Genomic DNA, 19797 nt, shown 5'->3' with positions numbered 1-19797 from the left:
TTCCTGGAGGCAGATGGGAGGAGTCCCTCCTGCCCACTGAGCTTGTTTAGGGGCCAGTATCTTTTGAAGGTCATCTCCTTTCCAGATGCACAGACTTTTTCTCTTGCTTGTATTGCCCATGTTGGACTTTGGTTTGTATCTACAGTTGTTTAGACAGAACAGGAAGGTTGAACCTCATGTGTGTGTGTGCACACACACCCCTGACCAAATGCAACTACTAAGGCATAAGACTGATTTTAAACAAACACAGGAGAACCAAGGTCCAGCCTACTTTCTGTCTTCAACATGCATCAAAAGTGCATTTTTTCTTTGGAGAAAAAATTTGCACCACATTACCTGGTAAAGCCAGTGTGATCAAACTGCAGGATGTAATGTGGGTCCAAAAAAAGCCCTGTTAGGTTACAAGATTGGTTTTCTATGTGGCTCAAAAGCTGCTTCCAAAATAAATTTCCAAAGGAAGTCAGAAAAGAACTTTCCAGCAATGTAAGTATCCTTAGCCTTCTGAAGAGATTATTCCAAAGGGGAACCACTCCTTTGGAAACAAGAGGTTAAAAGTATTTGCCATTCAAAAAAAGTTAGGGGGAGAAAAACACAAAGTAAGTTATCTGTACCAGATACGGCAGTACAAACATTTACCTTCTAGAATGCTTATCAAATGATTCTGGGAAAATTAGCAATTTGGAAGTAACCAAGTTAGATCTTCACCTTACATTATATCTGAAAGTAAATTTCCAATATGTAAAGGGAAAAATAAAATTTTAATGAGGAACAAAATGTGTTAGAAAATATAGGTGGAGTACATATGAAATAAACAGAAATGTAAGAATATTATATCTATCTACACAAAATATGTTATAAGAACAAAAACATTACTAGGTGTGTGGCATGTGCCTATGATCCCAGCACTCAGGTGGCTGAGGGAGAAGGATTGAGAGTTTGAGGGTCAGCCTGGACTACATTAAAAGAGAGAGAGAGAGAGAGAGAGAGAGTTAAACATTGTATAGAATAATTATGCAATAAGTAAGGCAGAGTTAATAGCTTTACTACAAAGAACTATTATAAAACAATAAGAAAATGTAACATATTTCTATAAACATGAGACATGTCTTTAAAATATTTAATCTTACTAGTTGCCCCCAAAATTGCACATTAAATGAAATGTAGAATGATGTTTCTAAGTATACGTTTTTACTTAGTGGTGCTAGTGCTGTGCATTTGACTTTACCTTAATCCACCCATGAAATCTATATGCGATAAATAGAGGGAGAGCTGTTGATGGGGTGGGATGAGGGTGGGGAATAGGTGGGACAGATAGAGTTCTTACTGTAACAAAAAGAAAGTTAATAATTTGCTTCTGATATCCAAAATAGGGAAAGTCTTGAGAGACAGACCTGGTCAGGAGGAACAAGAATGCCAAATTCCTAGAGCTCCCTTTAACCACGCCAAGGACTAATCCAGGATGACTCCTAGCATGTGGTTTCTTCCACTTCTGCCTGTGGTAGCTGGATTTTGAGGTCTGCTGACCTAAGGACTGGGGGACCTGGTACAGAGACAGTGGAGAGCCTAAGACAGACCTCTCCTCCTGCTCAGGTGTTAAGAACAGAGGACAAAGATGATTGTAGTGCAAGAAAGACAGATTCCAGGATTTCTGTTTTCTCCTCCCCACGGGCAGGCACTTCAACATTCACATAAGTTTGGGGGAGCCCAAGAACTTGAGGCTTAGTTCCCTAGTCCTGTGTATGAGGAACCTGGACTCCGCCCGGAGGAGGCCGAGGCAGGTTTGGCAGGAGCTGGGCAAATGCACTCCAGGTTCTCTGACCTCTCTGTGACTAGCAAAGCCAAATGCCTGGTGGGAAAGCAACAGTGCTGCAGTCAGGGGGCCAGCAGAAACTACTGGGGACCTCAGCAACAATTGCCAGCACGGAAGCCCAAGAGGCCAGGCATCTTCCAGCTGTGACAGGTTCAGGTCCAGCCTGGTGGATTTGCCTATTGCAATTAGCAAGCTTAAACTAGAGGAGACAGGAATACTGTTTATTGGGAAGTCTTTGGCATCCCCACTGTCCAGTCTGGATGTGCTCATGAAGAATGTGAGAGATACATTGATAGAATATCAGTATTTCATCAGTTCAATATTAACCCACAAGTGATACTACATTTTCTTTTTTTAATTTAACTTTCACTTTAATTTAATTTAATGATTTTTTTTTTTTTGACAGTGCTGGGGATCAAGCCCAGGGCCTGGTACCTGCTAGGCAAGTGCTCTAACACAGATATATCCCAGCCCTTAAGTACCTTTTTTTTGTTAAAATGTAATTTTATTTTTGACTTAGCAAAATGTTAGCACACTGCACTCACATACGGAATTGTCACAATGAAACACCCTCATTATTAATGGATACTATATTTTATTAATACAGCTAAGTATAAGTTGAATAACTTGAATAATTTGCAAACTTTCTAACTTTCTGCAAATAGTTCTCGAGACCCTATGAAAAACCTTTCGCACACGCACAAAAGGCTGGTGGAGTGGCTCAAGGTGTAGGCCTTGAGTTCAAACCCCAGTACCACAAAATATATATATAAATCAATTAATAAAATAAAGATGAAAACCAGCCATCCTCTGTTCTGATTTCAATTATCTGTGCTTTGGAAGTCCAACACACCCTTGCCTAATTAAGCATATGCTTTACTGGGATTAGTGCAGTAGAGATTTACTGCTCAGTGAGCTCTCCTGGCCCCCAGTGCCTTCCTTGGGTTTGTATTGCTCTGAGGTGGTTTTCCAAACACACACACACCCTGGTGTAGGCAGAATGAATGAGACAATGAATCTGTGAGCTTGTTACTTCTCTGTGAGGCCCAAAGAAATGGAGGCTCTTGTCCAAGGTCACCACTAGCTACTGGCAAAAGGCAGACAAGACCAGGTATCAGGACTGCTCACCTTTTTCTAAAGTCTGTAAGAGTTCTAAAGGAAAATATTCTCAACCCAAGGAAATGGCACCTGTCACTTATTAGCAGCCATTACCCCCTCTCATCTTTATAATCCACTTGCCAGAGGCTCAAGATCAAACTAATCCAATCTCCTATGGAATTAACCATAGATAATTCTAAATTGGGTAGGGGGCTGCACTGTATTTAAACAGAGGCATTCTCCTCCCTGGGACCCCCAAGGCTGCCCTTCCCAGAGTCTCCTGCACCTGCCACTGACTGGGCTTTTTCCATAGATGGTTAGGTTCTTTTTCTCCTTTTCTTTCTTTTTCTTTTTTTGTTCAGCACTGGGCTTTGAACTCAAGGCCTCACACTTCCTAGGCAGGCCCTCTGCCAGCACTTTTTTGTGTGATGGATTTTTTTCTTGAACTATTTGCCTGGGCTGGCTTCAAACCCCAATCCTTCTGATCTCTGCCTCCTGAGTAGCTAGAATTACAAGTATGAGCCACCAGTGCCCAGCTCCAGTATTATTATTTTGATAAGTAGTACAAGCACATGATATAGAAGTCAAAAATTACCAACAAAATAACCAATGGCAAGTAATTCTTTCTCTCACACTTAGCCACTCATTGCCCATCCCCAGATAAAATTTGTGGTATCAGGTTTTTTGTGTACTTCCGGAATTATCTCATGAACATAAAAATAAAGAAATGTATCCAGTTATATACAGCTATGTCATTTAAAAAGCATAGAGGTATGCTACTGATATTCTTGCCCCGTGGTTTAAATGCCTCCTTGACATGATATTTGGATATATGATGGAAGCATAAAACACAATTGTCTCATGAGGTCCATTTTGGGCTGCTATAACACAGGAAAGTCCCAGAGCACAGCACTAGCACCTGCTCAGCTCCTAGGCCTCGCTGTGTCATATAACATGGCAGAAGCCATGTTCATGAACTCACAGCCTCACATTCTATTTGAATTGGTATTAATCCACTCAAGAGTGTGGAACCGAAAAAAAAAAAAAAGAGTGTGGAACCCTCGTGTCCTAAAAGCTTCCTTTTAGGCCCTACCCCATTCGGCTCCGACCCACCGTTGTTGACTGGGCAGAAAAGATTCAGATACCTGCTTTTGAGGGACACATTCAAACCATAGCAATAATATTCCAAATCTGAGCTCCTAAGTCTCCTCAGTTGCCTCCAAGGCCTATCCTTTTCCTTTGACCTATCGTAGTCTTTCCCATCACAGCAAATGGCACTACCCGGCTGGTGGGATCAAAATCCAGGGGTCAAAGACTAGGGATGACTAAAGAACTGTCAAAGACTGGAACCACAGAAGAAAATAAATTTAATGTGGGATCTTGGCTAGCATCCTGGAATAGAAAAAGGACATTGATGTAAAAACTGGGGACTCTTGACTACAGTATGTAGTTTACCTAACAGTATTACAGCAATGTTAGCCTTCTGGTTTGATCATTGAACTATGGTTATGTAAGGTGTGAACCATAGGGGAAGCTGGGAAATGAGGTCAAATTTCCCACCATATTTGCATGCTTCCTACTCCTGTCACAAACTAGCTGGCTGGGGTCCTTCTGCTGAACCCAGTTAGAAATTGTGGGTAGGCAGGGGAAGCTCCTTCAGTTATTCCAGGCTTTCAGGGGGTGTTGCAAGCAGTAGCAGTGGATGACAGTGGGCAGTGGCGGGCAGCCCTGGGTCTGTGACAGCTAGGGTGGAGGCCTCGGAGTTGTACCTGAGGTCTGAAGTGTTACAGTTCTTTTGTGCCTGTGTCTGGGACCCAGGGCAAGAGGTGTGTGTGTCTCTCTGCCACCCATCCCAAATGGCAGATGCTGCTTTTACTTTCAGCACTGCCAGTCAATGTCTTTTTTTCCCTTTCCCTGCCACAGGCCAAGATTGGCCATGTCAGTTTCAGTTTTCTTTTTTTCTTTTTGGCAGTACTGGGGCTTGAACTCAGGGACTTCACTTTGAGCCACTCCACCAGCTCTATTTTTGTGAAGGGTTTTTTTGGGATAGGGTCTCGAAAACGATTTGCCCTGCCTGGCTTTGAACCATGATCTTCTGATCTCGGCCTCCTGAGCAGCTAGGGTTACAGGCGTGAGCCACCAGCTGCTGGCTATCAGTTTTATTTTCATTTTTGCCACTGCTTGCTATGATCTGCTGCTTCTGTCTGTTTGCCCCCTGGTGACTTTAGCCATTCTGCTGCCACTTTTACCTCCATCAGTGTGGTCCCTATCTGCCTCAGAAGCAAGCCCTGCTCCTGCTGCTACTGATCCATACTCACCTTACCACCGCTGTCCTGAGGCCACTCCTGCCACAGCTCCCACTACTGAAGGAACAACTCCCACTACTGAAGGAACCACTTTCTGGCTCCCCCTGCTGCTCTGTCTGCCTTCCACCACCACCTCTGCCACTACTGCTCTTCTCTTCTTTGTATTACCAGTTCAGCTGCTCTATTTATGACAACAATTCAAAGTAGGCCAGGCAGATCATTGGACCTGCTGTTGCAACACCCAGTGGGGGGGGGGCAGCAAAGGATGGGGTCTCTTGGTTGCTGTCTAAATGAGCCAAGCAACCTGCTTGCAGGTGTGACAAGAATGTCTGTACTAATCATGGCAGTCCTTTCATGCAAATGAAGCATTGTGCTTGTAACAATCATGGCCACAGGTCTTCTGCTGGCCCACTAGGAAGTGCTCCTCCTCTGGCCTTGTTGAAAATGGCTGCAGAGTTGGCTAGAGAGCAACAAGGCTTGTGGTGGCAGAAAGTCCAGTGCAAGTTGTTTGCTGGGGCAGTGCCCTCAGGAGATGGAGTTGTGGACTGCCTGCCTGTCAGTCCTGTGCTTAAGGGCCTGGGGAGAGGATTTAACAGCTGTCAATTAAGTAGTCAACCTTCTCCAGCCCCCAACATATCAGTACATTTAAAGGAAAAAGAAACTTTCAAAAGGGTGCTTACAACAAAGTCTTATCTTTAACAGTATTCAACAGTGTTCTAACAATGCTTGAGTCCTGTCCCAGTACTTCAGGGAGGGGCGGGCCCCTACCTTCTGTTACACTCCTGTTCTACCACACTTCTTTATCCACAGAGTAGTCAGGTCATCCTTTAAGACATGCATCAGATTGTGTCATTCTCTAGCTTGAAACATCCCAGTGTCGTTCCCTATTACATGTCAAATAAAACCCAAAGTCCTGCTCAGAGCCCACAGGGCTACATGATCTAAACCAGGATGACATGTTGCAGCCAGGCTTGGCTTTGTTTCTCAGACAAGGCAGCTTCTTCCTGCTTCAAGGTTAATGTTTACTCTCTCCTCTACATGGAACATTTTTCCTCTTGGCTTTTTTCTTCTTTGAAGTCTTAATTAAAATGTTGTTTCCTAGACTAGCATGGTGACTAGTATCTGTAATCCCAGCACCCAGGAGGCTGAAGCAAGAAGATTGTGAATTCAAGGCCAGCCTGGGCTACATAGTGTATCTCAAAAACAAATAAAAGTCAAAACCAAAAAAAACAAAAAAAACCCTTTACTTCCTCAAAGAGGCCTTTCCTGAAACTCCCAACCCCATCTACACTCCCCAGCTTTGTTGAGACATTATTCACACATCACCTAATTCACCCATTGGTAGTGTGTGATTCATTAGTTTTTCGCATAATCACAACAGAACAACCATCAATTTTAGAACATTTTCATAAACCCCATAGCAGACATAGCCCATGGCCACTCACCCTCAAGTACCATCAATCTACTATCTATCTACAAATTTGCTTGTTTTTATCTTTTCATGTAAATGAAATCATATAATATATAGTCCTTCCTGAAAGAAGCTTTTCTTTCACTTAGCATCAGGATCTCAAGGTTCATCTGTGTTGTTACTTGCATCATTACTTCATTCCTTTTCATGGACAAATAATATTCCATCATATGTATATACCACATTTTGTTTAGCCATTCATAAGTTAATGGGCATTTGTGTTTTTTCCCCCCACTTTTGGTCTGGTATGCATGTTTCTATGGACCTTTGTGTATAAGTTTTGGTATAGACATTAATGTCTTCATTTTTTTGTACCCTCAATGATTAATTCCTTCAAGAACTGAGGTGAGCAAACTTTTCCAGAAAAGAGTTAGATGGTAAAAGTTCTAGGCTTTGTGGGACAGGGGACAAACAAACTCCACAGCAATGACTCAAGTCTGCCACTGCACTTTCCAACAAATAGATATGGCTGCATTCCAATCAGAGTCTACATGCATGAGATAATTGTCATCTTTTGCTTTTTCCCAACCATCAGGAAGCATACAAATCACTCTCATCTCACAAGCCATATAGAAAAACAAGTGCAGGCCGGGTTTGGCACTTGGTCTACATTCTGCCATCTCATACTTTGAATCACATCACGTTTATTTCCTTCAAAGCATTTACCACCAACCTTGGATGGATGGTTGTTTGGTTATTTGTTCTGTATTTCCTCCCACAAGAATGCGAGCTTCATCAGATGATAGACATCGACAATTGGTTGAATTAATAAATGTACTCTAATTCATCTCATCCATCCTCTGTCAGTGAGTATTTCAGCTTTGTGAAACTACAAATGATGCTTCTAGGAAGGATTCTGCTAATAGGTGTACAGATTTTAAGTTGAATGGATTTGAAAAGTCCTCCTCCTAAAAAAGTTATCTACAAAAATATGAATGTGTCCATGTTCCCATACCATAACTGACCCTGGGTGTTAGCTAGCAGGCAAAGGAGCAAATAAAACAAGAACAAGATTTTCTGGTGTGAAGTATTAGTGATGGTGGGGATTTTTTTCTTAATGATTGCCCTTTGACTTGTCCAAAGTTCTCATGATTTGCAGAAAAGGGAAATGTAGCCTGTTAAGTATCATATGTGTTATAAGTTTTTACAATGTTTCTAGGTTTTGATTTTTTGATATTGCCTTTTTCAGGTTATTTTTTTCTATACAAACAGTTTATAAATTTTTTAAAGTTGTCAAATTCATCAAATGTTTCCTTTATTGCTTGCATTTTTCACATCCTGTTGAGAAAGAGTTTTTCTCATGTCAAGATTATAAAGAGGATTCATCCTTGTTTTCTTCTAGTAATGTGCTCTCTTCTCTCTCTCTCCCCTCAAGCTCCCCTCCCTGCCCCAGAACACGAGGCTACATTTCCCCTCCAATTTGAAATAGCAGTTGTAGAAGACACTACATTTTCAGTACATTTAGGACCCTCTGAATATTCAACACATTTTAAAACAAATACAATACACGCCTCCAATCAGAGCACGAACACATAGGAGCTCAGGGTAGGAGTGAGTAACCAGAGCCATGGGCCCACAGGTTGACTTCTGGACTTGACTTTGGTTCTATGATCTACCTAGCTACACCTGTTCTCCCATCACCTCTGAGGACAGGTCCCCTGGGGCTGTGGTGCCTTAGGGTCTCAATCAAATGCCTGACCCAACAATGGAAACACCTACCCCTAGACTTCTGCTAGCATTAATAGAATATGCCCTGACATTTAAGTCACTTTTTCTCTGTTATTTGCAGAACAAAGCATCTCATCTGACACGTAGGCAATGTGTACACAGGAAAACATGTGCATCCACCACATTCATCAGCTTTTTAGCATCATTGTCATGCTGGATTTGTGGGGAAAAAAAGGAGAGAAAAAGTGTTCCTTATTTTGTAATGCTCAGGAATATTTGAGAAGCATCACAATTTATTTATTCTTGTTCTTCTGGTTCTTGTTCTTCTCTTCCTCCTCCTCCTCGACCACTATATGACCTTCCACTGGTGATGCTACACCAGGAAAGACAAAGAGGATCAAACACACAGGCACCTGGCCTCACCTTCTCGGAAGCACAAACCTATGACTTCCTACACCTGAGCCGCCACTGTGCAGTCATCAAACGTTTGAGGAGGGGCCATAGAGGAATCCTTGGTTTTGTGCTGTTCTATTGGATAACAGTAGCAGCCCCGCCCTATTGGATAATGAAACCCCAAGCCTTGAAAATTTCAGGTGAGTCCTTCCTCACCTCTCCAGGTGTGCTATTGTCATTTATGTAGTCAGGCTTTCTCTCCTGCACATCTTGCCTCTGGGCACCTGTCACTTCTAACAAAAGCCTTTCTCTTCTCACAGTAAACTCTCTTTCTGTACTGTATTTTTATTTCCTGTTTATTCTTTTTCCTACTGCTGAGACATGTTCTAATTTTAGACAGTGTACCCAAAGAACTGAGGAATGTCTGCACTACCCCATCGACCTGTAGCAGCATGGGGGTCCCCAAGCCCACCCTGAAGTTTGATAATTCACTAGAGGGACTCAGAGCTCACTATTATGCTCACAGTTATGGTTTATTACAGCAAAAGGACACAGATGAAAATCAACCAAGGGAAGTGGCACATGGGGCAGAACAAGGAGCTTTGGATGTCCTTTTCCAGTGGGGTTAGGAACAGTGCTGCTTTCCCCAGTAACAGAGTGTGACAGTACACAAAGTAGTGCCAGCCAGGAACACTCACCCAAGCCTCAGTGTGCAGAGCTTTTGTTAGGGCTCAGTCACTAGTCATGGTTGACTGCCCCTGTGACTGGTACCAGTTTCCAGCCCCTGTGGATGTGGAGTTGATACCACGTGATCCGAAGTCCCTCCTTAAATCACACTGTGAGACTATCTCGGGTGGCCCAAGGCTCTCCCGAAAACAAAAAACGTTCCTGTCGGGTATGCTATTCCAAGAGCTTGGACATTACTCCCAGAAGCGGGGAAATGAGCAGATCTTTCTTAGGCAAGGTTAAATTCTTCACTATACAGTCCCCAGGAACACCGATTTACATTTTCAAATCTATGACTGCTACGAATTAAAGGAAAATGATATCAGACCTTAGTGCTCGCCTTCCGTTTGGCTCAGTTTTCTTTCTATCTGCAGCGAGAGCTCTTGGCATCTAGCACAGTGCTGTATCTCTGAGCAAGCAGTATATTTATTGGCTGGAGGAAGTATGCATGCATGTATGTATGAAAGAAGAAAAAAGATGAAAGATGCCCAGCTGAATGTATGTTTTTTTCACTGTATGTGTAGTTATGTCATGGTTGACCTTTTATTTATTTTTTTGACCCTGGGGTTTGAACTCAGGGCTTACACCTTGAGCCACTCCACCAGACCTTTTATAACCCTATTTTCGAGATAGGGTTATTTGCTTGGGCTGGCTTCAAACTGTAATCTTCCTGATCTCTGCCTCCTGAGTAGACAGGATGACAGGCATGAGCCACCAACGCCCCTGCTGACCTTTTCTTTTGTGGTTTGTTCATTCTAGTGTATTTCAAAGAGAGTGGAGCTGCCATTTCTCTGGAAGACAGCACAATGAGTTTATAGATAAGGAAGAAACATCCAGAAAGGGTGAGTCACCGTTCACTGGGGAGGGACAGAGATCAGGTCCAACTTTTAAAACTTCTCTAAGCCACATGCTTTGGTTCCTCTTTTCTTTGCAAAAAGGACAACAAAATGGTTGCATTTTAATGAGTTTGTCCCTAAATAGTGAAACTCCCTCTTTTGGGTCATCCCGCAGCTGCATGGGGATGGGGTTCATACATCCGAAACATCAGGGCTGAAATAGAACAAAGCTACTAAGGACCGGGCATCGCTTCCACCTTGAGACAACTGGAAATAGACAGTGTTCGTGTTGCTGTGGACAGCTGACTGCTCCTCCAGCTGAATTCCTCAAACATTTCATAGCTTTAAGGTTTGAAAGGAAATTTCCTGCCAAGGGATATGCAGAGCCTGGGTCAGTAGGAAAGCTTTGGTGAGAGATATACCATGCAAAAGTACTTCTTCAAGTGAGTGTTGGACCTGAGCTATGATGAGACATACGCACACCAGTCCAAACTCAAACAATACACTCAGAAACATACGGACTACACAGAAAGCAAGACTTTAATGGCTGTCTTGCAAAATGGGGCGCCCTGTGAGTAAGCACACCCAAAGAGATTGCAAGCATTATCTTCTCCAGTGCGCAAGTCCCTCCCCCGGCTCCTCATTGGCTGAGTACTATGGGGTGTACATTCTTTCTGTAAGTCACCTAAATTTCCTATTGGGTTATTTAAAAATATGCCTCTCTTGGGATTGGTGAAATTCTGGAAACGGGCTTGAAGTGGTATCCATCTCCCTTTGTGGCATGAAGATCTGTGCTTTCTGTACACAGTTTCTACCCATTTTTTCATTCTATCGTGATTTACCCCTTCCAGTTTAAGTTCCCTTATCATTTGGCCCTCCCCCAACAGCCACAAGCTGATACATAAGCAAGCGGCCAGGGTTTAAATGCCTTGCCTTGAAAATGGACCACCACTGACTTTATTTCTAACAATGAGAAGGCAGTCAGAGCCAGATTGGGAACGGGAACACAAGGTATAACATGAAACCTATGGTGCTGTGCCTCTCCAACCCTGAGTGCCCCTGGCCTTCCCACCACATCTGTGACCCAAGAGTGACGGTGAGTTTAGCATCTCCTCAGAGCTTGGTAAGAGCCAGGCAGTGCTCCAGGTGCCATGTGCACAGTAAAGCTTTTAGTCCTCACAGTGGATTGCTTGTGAGTGCAGTTTCTACATCCCCGCCCGAGAAACTGAAGCACAGAGAAGTTAAGTAGCTCGTCTGCGCTCACCCAGCTGGTACCTGGTTCTAGGGCCTATGCACTGGCAGGTTAGCTAGGGTCCAGTAGATAGGTTGCTTCTTCCTCCCCAGTGCACCCACACTCATTGAAATACCAGTGAAATTGAATTAAAATTGATTTAAAGATGTATTCATTATCTCTCTTTCCCTTCCTTCCCTTGTGCTGAGGGTTGAATCCAGGGCCTCCAGCATGCTAATTGGCTACATTAGCTTTCTATTTTTATGTATTAAATTAACACAAATGTAGCAGCTTCACACACAGGGATCTCCCTATGTCCCTGGCCTGGAGTCTGGAGAGGGCTTGGCTTGGCTTCTCTCCTCCAGGCCTCACCAGGAAGAAACCAATCTGTTGGCTCCACTTTGCACCTCATCCAAGATTTGCTCACTAGCAGTTGACAGAATTCAGTTCCTTGTTGTTACAGATCTGAGACTCTAAAAGTCCCAAGATCTGACTGGGGTCCTTTGCCCTCTCCACAACATTGTGGCTTCTTCAAGGCTAACAGAAAAGCTGCTCTGAATCCTGCTGCTGTCTGACCTCTCTGTCTCTGACCCCCAGACCATCTCTGAAAGCACTCACTTGATGAGGTCAGGGCTACCCAGGAGCACTCCCTTTCATTCACTGAAGTCAACCTTACAATTACAAAGTCCCTTTGCCATGTACCTGATCACCCACACTAAAAAGGGAGGAGATGACACAGGGCACATATACTAAGCAGGAATCTTGAATGCTACTCTAGATTTCTGTTGGTCACAAAGGATCATACAGAAGTAGAAAATGTCTCAAAAGGGGTGGAGGGAGAGAAGGCTTGGGAGCCATCCCACCAAGTGGGCATAAAGGCCTCAGCTCTCCTTTTTTGAGCAGCAGCTGGTAGACACTGTTCCTCCTCACCGCCCTGCCTTACTGTGACCACCAACCAGTCAAAGTCAACAAGCCAGGTACACCACAGGCTGCTGGCTTGTTTTGTCTTAGAAAACCTTGGCATCACCCCCACCCCCACCCCAACTCCTTATGCCCTGCCTAGTTCTGTGTGGAGTGACTCTTATCTAGGGTATAGCCTTCCCAAGCTCCCAGGGCTGAGCCCGAGAGACAGGAGTGTCACTGAAAACTTGTTTAGAAGGTTAATGGCAATTATGTTCAAAGGAAGCTAGGAAAGAGGAAGTGGTCTGGTTTATGTCATCAACGCCTTCTCTGAGTGTGTCTCTTAAGTGTCTCCGGTGGCAGCAGCTTCCACCTCCTAGAATGACATTCCTGGATGATGGACTCACTCTCCTGTAAGCCGTCAATCAAACCATGCTTGTGGCATGGTTTCCCTTGACCACCGCCTCCACTCTTTCCATCCCCATCCAGTGCTTGCTTGACATCATTTCAAGAGCTGGAGAAGGACTAAGTGTGCTCTGCCCAGAGCAGCTATGCCCATGCCATGGGACAAAGTTGCACAGTGGTGACCAGCTGGGCAAGAGCTGGGAATGTGTTTGTTTAAGAGACAGGGGGTTCCTTTTGTCATGTGATAAGACCAGAGAGCTAAAATGAAAGCCAAGGAGATATACCATCCCAGCAGTTAGAACTGTTTGTTGGAAAATATCCTGCCAATGGGGCAGCCTGAAAGAGGGGGCAAATGGTTAGGGTGAGAACTTGCAGGGGTGCTGGACCGCTGCTTCCGCCCCACGCTCTCATCCCTCAGCATGCAGCCCATATGTACCCGTGGGATCTGAATGAAGGTCTAACTCCCTTCTAGAGCTGCTGTGGCCCTTGGCTCCAGATGGTAGTTTTAGTCTTTGGGCAAGAATCCCTCCCCTCCTTCCTTCCTTCCTTCCTACCTTCCTTCCTTCCTTCCTTCCTTATTTCCTTCCCTCTTCCCTCCCTTCCTCCTTTCCTTCTTCCTTCTTCCCTCCTTCCTCTGTCCCTTCTTTCCTTCCTTCCTTCCTTCCTTCCCTCTTCCCTCCCTTCCTCCTTTCCTTCCTCCTTCTTCCCTCCTTCCTCTGTCCCTTCCTTCCTTCCTTCCTCCCCTCCCTTCCTTCCTTCCTTCCCTTCCTTTCTCTCTTTCTCTCTCACTCTCTCTCTCTCTCTTCCATTTAACCAATGTGCATTTAATATGCTGGAAAAAGGATTGTTTCTGTCTGGGGACACTGACAATATTCAATTTGCACATTTATTATAGTGAGTAAAAGACAAAGCAAATGAGTGATTATATAATGTAACAATATGTTATACTGGTGGTGATATGTGCTATGAGGTTGTCTAAGGAGAATGTGATGAAAACTGGTTCTTTTCTAAAAACAAGGAGGAGGAGGAGGAAGGGAGGAAGGAAGGAACAAAGGAAGGAAGGAACGAAGGAAGGAAGGAACGAAGGAAAGCAGGGGAAAAATTGGATTTAGTATTCATTTTTGCTTATGATTTCCAGAACATTGTGTGCCCTCTAAGTCCCACCCCCCATCTCTACTCACCAGTAGTATTTCTCAAACTCTGATTTAGGAGGGCTCATATGAGGTCTGAGAGTTCTTATTTTTAAAATTCTACTGGTAATTCTGCTGCCCAAATAGAATTAAAAATAATTATCTTAAAGGATCTGATTTTTTTCCCCCAGTGCTGGGGATGGAACCCAATGCCTTGCACAAGCTAGACAAGTGCCCTACCACTGAGCTACACCCCCAGCCTAACAGATCTGATTATAATCTACATTATAAAAAAGGAAAAGAATATACAGATGACGATTTACAGAAGGCCTGTAAAAAAGGACCAGCACACCTGCTAGACACCTGGCCACAGGGCTGAATTTGGGGGCCAGTGGGTTGTGCTAAAAGGCCATCCAGCCTGGGGAGTGGAAGTCCAGTGAGCCACTGTGGCTATTTTGCTTGCTTAGGCCAGCCTTTCCCTGCAGCAGCACATTCATCTTTTTTTTTTGAACTCATGCCCTCTTTTGGATCAAAATTAAAAATCTCACCTCTCTATGGGAATTCTGAAATAAAGTCTTTTAACCCCCAGGAGAGACATGCTGTACTTTCAGTGTCACCTCATAAACCAAGACTGTGTTTAACCCTGTTTATTATAGAAGTATGTGACTGACATCACATGTTAAAACTCAGTATGCTGTCCTACTACACACTGCGTAATTTATTGTCCTCCTTCATTCCTCCTGCCCCTCTTCTGGACCTTGTGCTTTCTTACAGACAGCTAAGATTCTGCCTGTCTCTGCTCTCTGTTCTTACCATGGTGATTTCTAGGGAGAAGAATAAATAGATGGGAAAAGAAAGGGAGAGTGTGAACAGCAGGGAGTTTTGTGTAAAGATGAAAACATTTGATTTCATTCCTTACTGAAACCCCATTAGAATGCCAGTAAAGGGATTTTTTAAGGCACAAACCCACATGAATGGGGAAAATTGGAGAGTAGAAAACAGCAATAAAATTGGAAACCCGCAAAGCAACTAGATAAGGGGTAATTTACTTAGCAAACCCAAGAAAATGAATCCTGAGCCAACAGTGCAGAATGTGGGAAATCAACCTGATTTGTAAGCCAGAAGATCCCAGACGGCTTGGGAGTTGGCAGCTCCAGGCACTTCTAGAAGTGGAGGTGAGGATGCAGGAGCTAAAATTAGAGGAATTGGTTGAAGGTCTGTTTATGAAGCAGTCACAGCTCCCCAAGTCCATGCAACCAGATGATTGCCTCTCCCACATCGTGAGAAAAAGATGGGAGAGGGGAACACCAAGGACAGGCAGGGACTGTTGAGTACAGGGGATGCTGGGGTCCTTAGCACTATCTCCCCCACTCCCAGCACTTAGTCAGCCAAACCATCACCCTTAGGCAGGAGCTCAGTAGAGTCCTCTTTGATAATGTGACAGCTCCCAAAAGAAAGACCTAAAGACACTGACATAGGAGTTCCACAGAGAAAAGGCCCAGACACACCAAGGAAAAGATTGCAGTTGACAAGTTCCCCTACAGGTCAGAGCTTCCAGTAAGAGTCTCTGGACTTAAACAACACCTCCCCCTTAAAATGGGCATAACAACATCCTTACTGTGTAGGATTAGTTCAGGATTAAATGAAATGGTACTTATAAACTCTTTAAAACAACACCCGGCACATAGTAGGACTTATGTAAGTTTTTGCTACAGATGGATATACAAAAGATTGCTAGACATCTAAATTAATCCCCTATGGGCAGTAGAGACGGAAATGAATAAAAAATAGAGTTGCTTAGAGACTCTGATACTTAGAAGAAAAAACACTCCTCAAATACATCATTCATATAAATAGCTATATAACATTTGTTTATATAGATGTATAATATTGTATTAAAGATCTATTTTTGTGTGCACACACATATACACAGAGTTCTTAGAAACTGAAAATATGGAAACAAATTTTAAAAACTTGGAAGTTAAAATTGAATCTCCCAGAAACCAAAGCAAAAGGTGAGACAGTTTTAAAAAAGACACAAAAAAAGAAGGATAATTAAACCAGTCTAGCTATTCTGACAACAAACCATAGAAATACCGGGAAGTAAGAGAAAGGACAGAAAATCAAATGGATCACTTAACAAAATTTCTCAAACCTGAGATGTTTTCTGGCATGGAAAGGCTACGAGTGTCCTAACAGACCTCCAGAAATGCACAATTAGAAATTTCTTGTGGATCGACTCCACTTGATCCACTTGATTCAAGTGGATTCCACCATTTTCAAGGAAAGGTTAAAAATCAGATGCAAAACAACCAAGAGTCAGGATGTCAGATTACTCAACAGTAACACTGGAAGCAAGAAGGCAAGGTCTTCAGAATTATGGAGGAAAATTGTTTCCAAGTGAGAATTCCATGCCCAGCTAAGCAACCAATCAAGTCATTCTCACTCAAAGTCTGAAAATCTATTGCTGATGCACCATCTTCTAAAAGCTACTAAAGGATGTGCTCCACCAATATGAGGGAATAAAACTAATAGAAGACAAATCTGGAATTCAGGGAATGAAAGCACCAACTCAAATGATGGGTGGATGGCCTAAGTCCAGATAATGAGAGGGGAAATGCCAAGAGGGGTGATGGATTGAATGGAACCTGTCCACACTAGAGCAGGCCAGAGGGCAGTGGGAGAATTTTCTCACAAAGATAAAGTCACTAGAAAAATGAATGCAGATCATTCTCTTGAGAGAAGACACAACTGTTGAAATACACATGTATAATTTGAATAAAAACAAATTTAAAAAAAAGTTTTACAAGTATCAAATAGACACTTTCCCTGTTTCTTCTTCTTTCATACTCAGGAAGAAGGCAAGACCTCTGGGAACATCAGGTCAGCTTGGTCAATGTTTTCCTTGCTGTCATTTGTTTGTTGGTTTGTTTTACTTGCATCTACTAAAACCAGCATCCTATGTGTGACCTTTCAGGCCCAACCACAGGCAATGACCAAAGCTTCAGCCTGGTGGGTCTTATGGGGAAAAGCTGCCTTTGCCACCCCAGACTTGGTACATGATCTGAAGGGAGTTGCAGTCAGGAACTCATCTCTGAGGGGTCAGGAACCCCCAAATTGTTGCTCTTGTAAATTTCTGAGGTGCTTCAATGTCCTGCCTCCTAGCTTGCCTTTCTCCCCGTTTGCATTTGGTCTCTGAGCTATCCCTACTTCCAACAAAGGCGTACAGTATGTGGGAACTGTACACATTTTGCTCTCTCCCTTCCTTTCTCAGGCCTCAGCTTCTGTAGCCAGAAAATGAAGGCCCTGGACGAGAGCATGCCCATGGGCCTCTAGATGCATCTGGAAGGTTACCAACAAATACAGCTCCTCTCCTGAGCTCCTGCAGCTTTTACTTCACTCAACCCAACCCTTTAACACTTGCCATATGCTCTGCCAAAAATTAGCTGTGTTTTTGTTTTGGTTTGGTATGTGCCCACACATAGGAAATTTAGGCTTGTCTCCTTCAATTAGGTGGAAAGTTCCCAAGGAACAGGAGGGCCTGTACCTCCTGTACCTTGCAGCACTTACTGCAGTGCTGGACATATGGGTCCTGACCAGGGAAAGTGCCATAAAGGAATATTGATGAAGGACTTCACCTAGGAGGAAAACAGTGGCTACTAACCCTTGGTTTGGGGCCAGGGGCATAGCTTGGGTGGTACAGTGCCTGCCTAGCAACCATGAGGCCCTGAGTTCAACCCTCAGTACTTCAAATAAATAAAAATAACCCTTGCATATATTCACTATTGTGTCCCCAGCACCTGGAACAGTGCCTGGCACATGGTAAGTGCTCAAAAATTCTTTTGTTGGATGATTGAATGAGTGCATATAAAAAAAAGACTGGAATAGGATTTGGTGACTAGAAATAATGAAGCATATTGAGGCCCAGAGAAGAAGCTGCTGTTATCCTCTGCCCCCAATAAAGGACTGGAGTGAAGAGCAATGGGACCCCAAAGCCCTCCTCCTTCTTGTTGGGATTCCCCAGGGTCTAGTGCACACAGTAAAACCTCTTGTGAGTATGGGTCAGCTAAATATTTGAAGCCTTACAAATTTGCATTACCAGCTACTTCCTGTGTAAGAACTCTTTCCTTGAAGAAATATGGCAGAGGTAAATGAACAAGAACTTTATTGAGCTTTGTTATTTAATTTCATTTAAAATTTTATTATTTTGAGACAGGATCTTGCTATGTAGCCGAGGCTAGCCTGAAACTGTCAATCCTTCTGCCTCTGCCTCCTGAGTGCTAGGATTACAGGGGTGTGCCACCATACCTGGCTATTGAGCATTATTTATAGCAGGACAACTAGAAATAACCTAAATGTTTAATAATAAGGGATTGGTTCCAAAAAATGTTTACAATATGTTACTACATGAGGATGGACAACAAAATGCTACATGCCCTTCTTTTGTGATATACAACTATCTACGTGTGCATGCTTATCAATTTCTGCAGATACACACACACATCACCTATATATAGAAAACTGCTGGAAAGATATATATGGAATGATTATAGTAGGAGAGAATTAAAATTTAATTTCTATTTTTGCTTCTGTCCATATATATGTATACACACACACACATATATATATAAACATAAACATATTTGGCAATATTGGGATTTGAACTCAGAGCCTTGCATTTGCTAGGCAGGCACTCTACCACTTGAGCCATGCCCCCAGCTACTTTTGTTTTAGTTTGTTTTTAGATAGGGTCTTGTTCTTGTTGCTCAGGCCAGTCTCTGGCCTTCATCTTCCTACCTCCACTTCCTTGATTAGCTGGGATTACGGCTAAGAGCGACCATGCTCAGCGTATATGGTCTTCAAGTTTGCACTGATTTTATATTTGGGGGAAATCTTTTCTTTTCTTTTCTTTAAATGACACTATGTGGCTATCCTGCTAACTGAAGTTTGTATGGACAGCAGCATGGCTGAATACACCCAATGTGTGTTAATAAACACTCTTACAGATAGCAAGAGCTCCCTGCCTGCCTCTGTCCCCCATTTCAGATATCGGGGGATACAAATGTTAAAAGTGATGGTGTAGAAAACTGGGTGATAGTTTAAGAAAAGGGATGGTTTTTGATGGTGGGGGCACTGAAATGGGAGGGGAGAAGAAGAGGAACAAATGGAAGACTCAAGCCCAACAGAATCAGACACAGCATCAAACTTTAATCACGAGTTCACTCCATGGCAGGTGCTTTGAGAGGTATTAGAGGGGCAAAAGACAGTTTATAGTCTAATTAGAAAGACAAGGGCCAGACTGGATTGTTTACAATTAGTGCTAAATAGCAACAATCAGATGAGCCTCTGATAATAGGCTAGATTTTAAATATTTTAAGATGCTTTTGGAATTTTGTGTGTGTGCGTTTATTTTTAATTGAGATTTCAAACAGGCTAAAAATTACCCAGGACTCAGCATTGGAACAAGATTACAAATTATGGTTTTAATCGTAATTTTACAGTGGGCTGTCCATATTACAGGAGATTCAATCAACTTTGGGTCAACAATAGTGGAAGAAAGACTGATATAAAATAACAATTCAACATTAAAATAATGCAAACAAAAATATGGTAGCATCTAGATTGTATTAGGTATTATAAGTCATGTAGAGTTGATTCACAGTGGATGGCAGGATGTATGTAGGCTGTTTGCAAAAACTGCACCATTTTATATGAGGGACTTTGATCTCTTATATAAAATTCATGGATTTGGGTATTCATGGGGGTCCTGGAACTCATCCCCCTCCTTACCGAGGTGCAGACTGATATGTAACCTTGATAAGG

The 19797-nt window shown here is 43.0% G+C and overlaps 1 long non-coding RNA gene across 1 annotated transcript in view; it reads left to right on the top strand.

The window, feature by feature from the left end:
- The window catches only part of LOC141422475 (uncharacterized), a 30579-nt gene extending 21639 nt beyond the window's left edge, over positions 1–8940 (top strand). The window contains exon 3 of the long non-coding RNA XR_012447037.1: positions 8736–8940. This is a non-coding gene — a long non-coding RNA (uncharacterized lncRNA). The remainder of the gene's footprint in view (positions 1–8735) is intronic.
- The last annotated feature ends 10857 nt before the right edge of the window (positions 8941–19797 follow it).

Source organism: Castor canadensis, chromosome 4, assembly GCF_047511655.1.
Source record: "Castor canadensis chromosome 4, mCasCan1.hap1v2, whole genome shotgun sequence".
In the NCBI taxonomy this organism is placed as follows: domain Eukaryota; kingdom Metazoa; phylum Chordata; class Mammalia; order Rodentia; family Castoridae; genus Castor; species Castor canadensis.
This window is presented reverse-complemented; position numbering and strand designations above follow the sequence as displayed.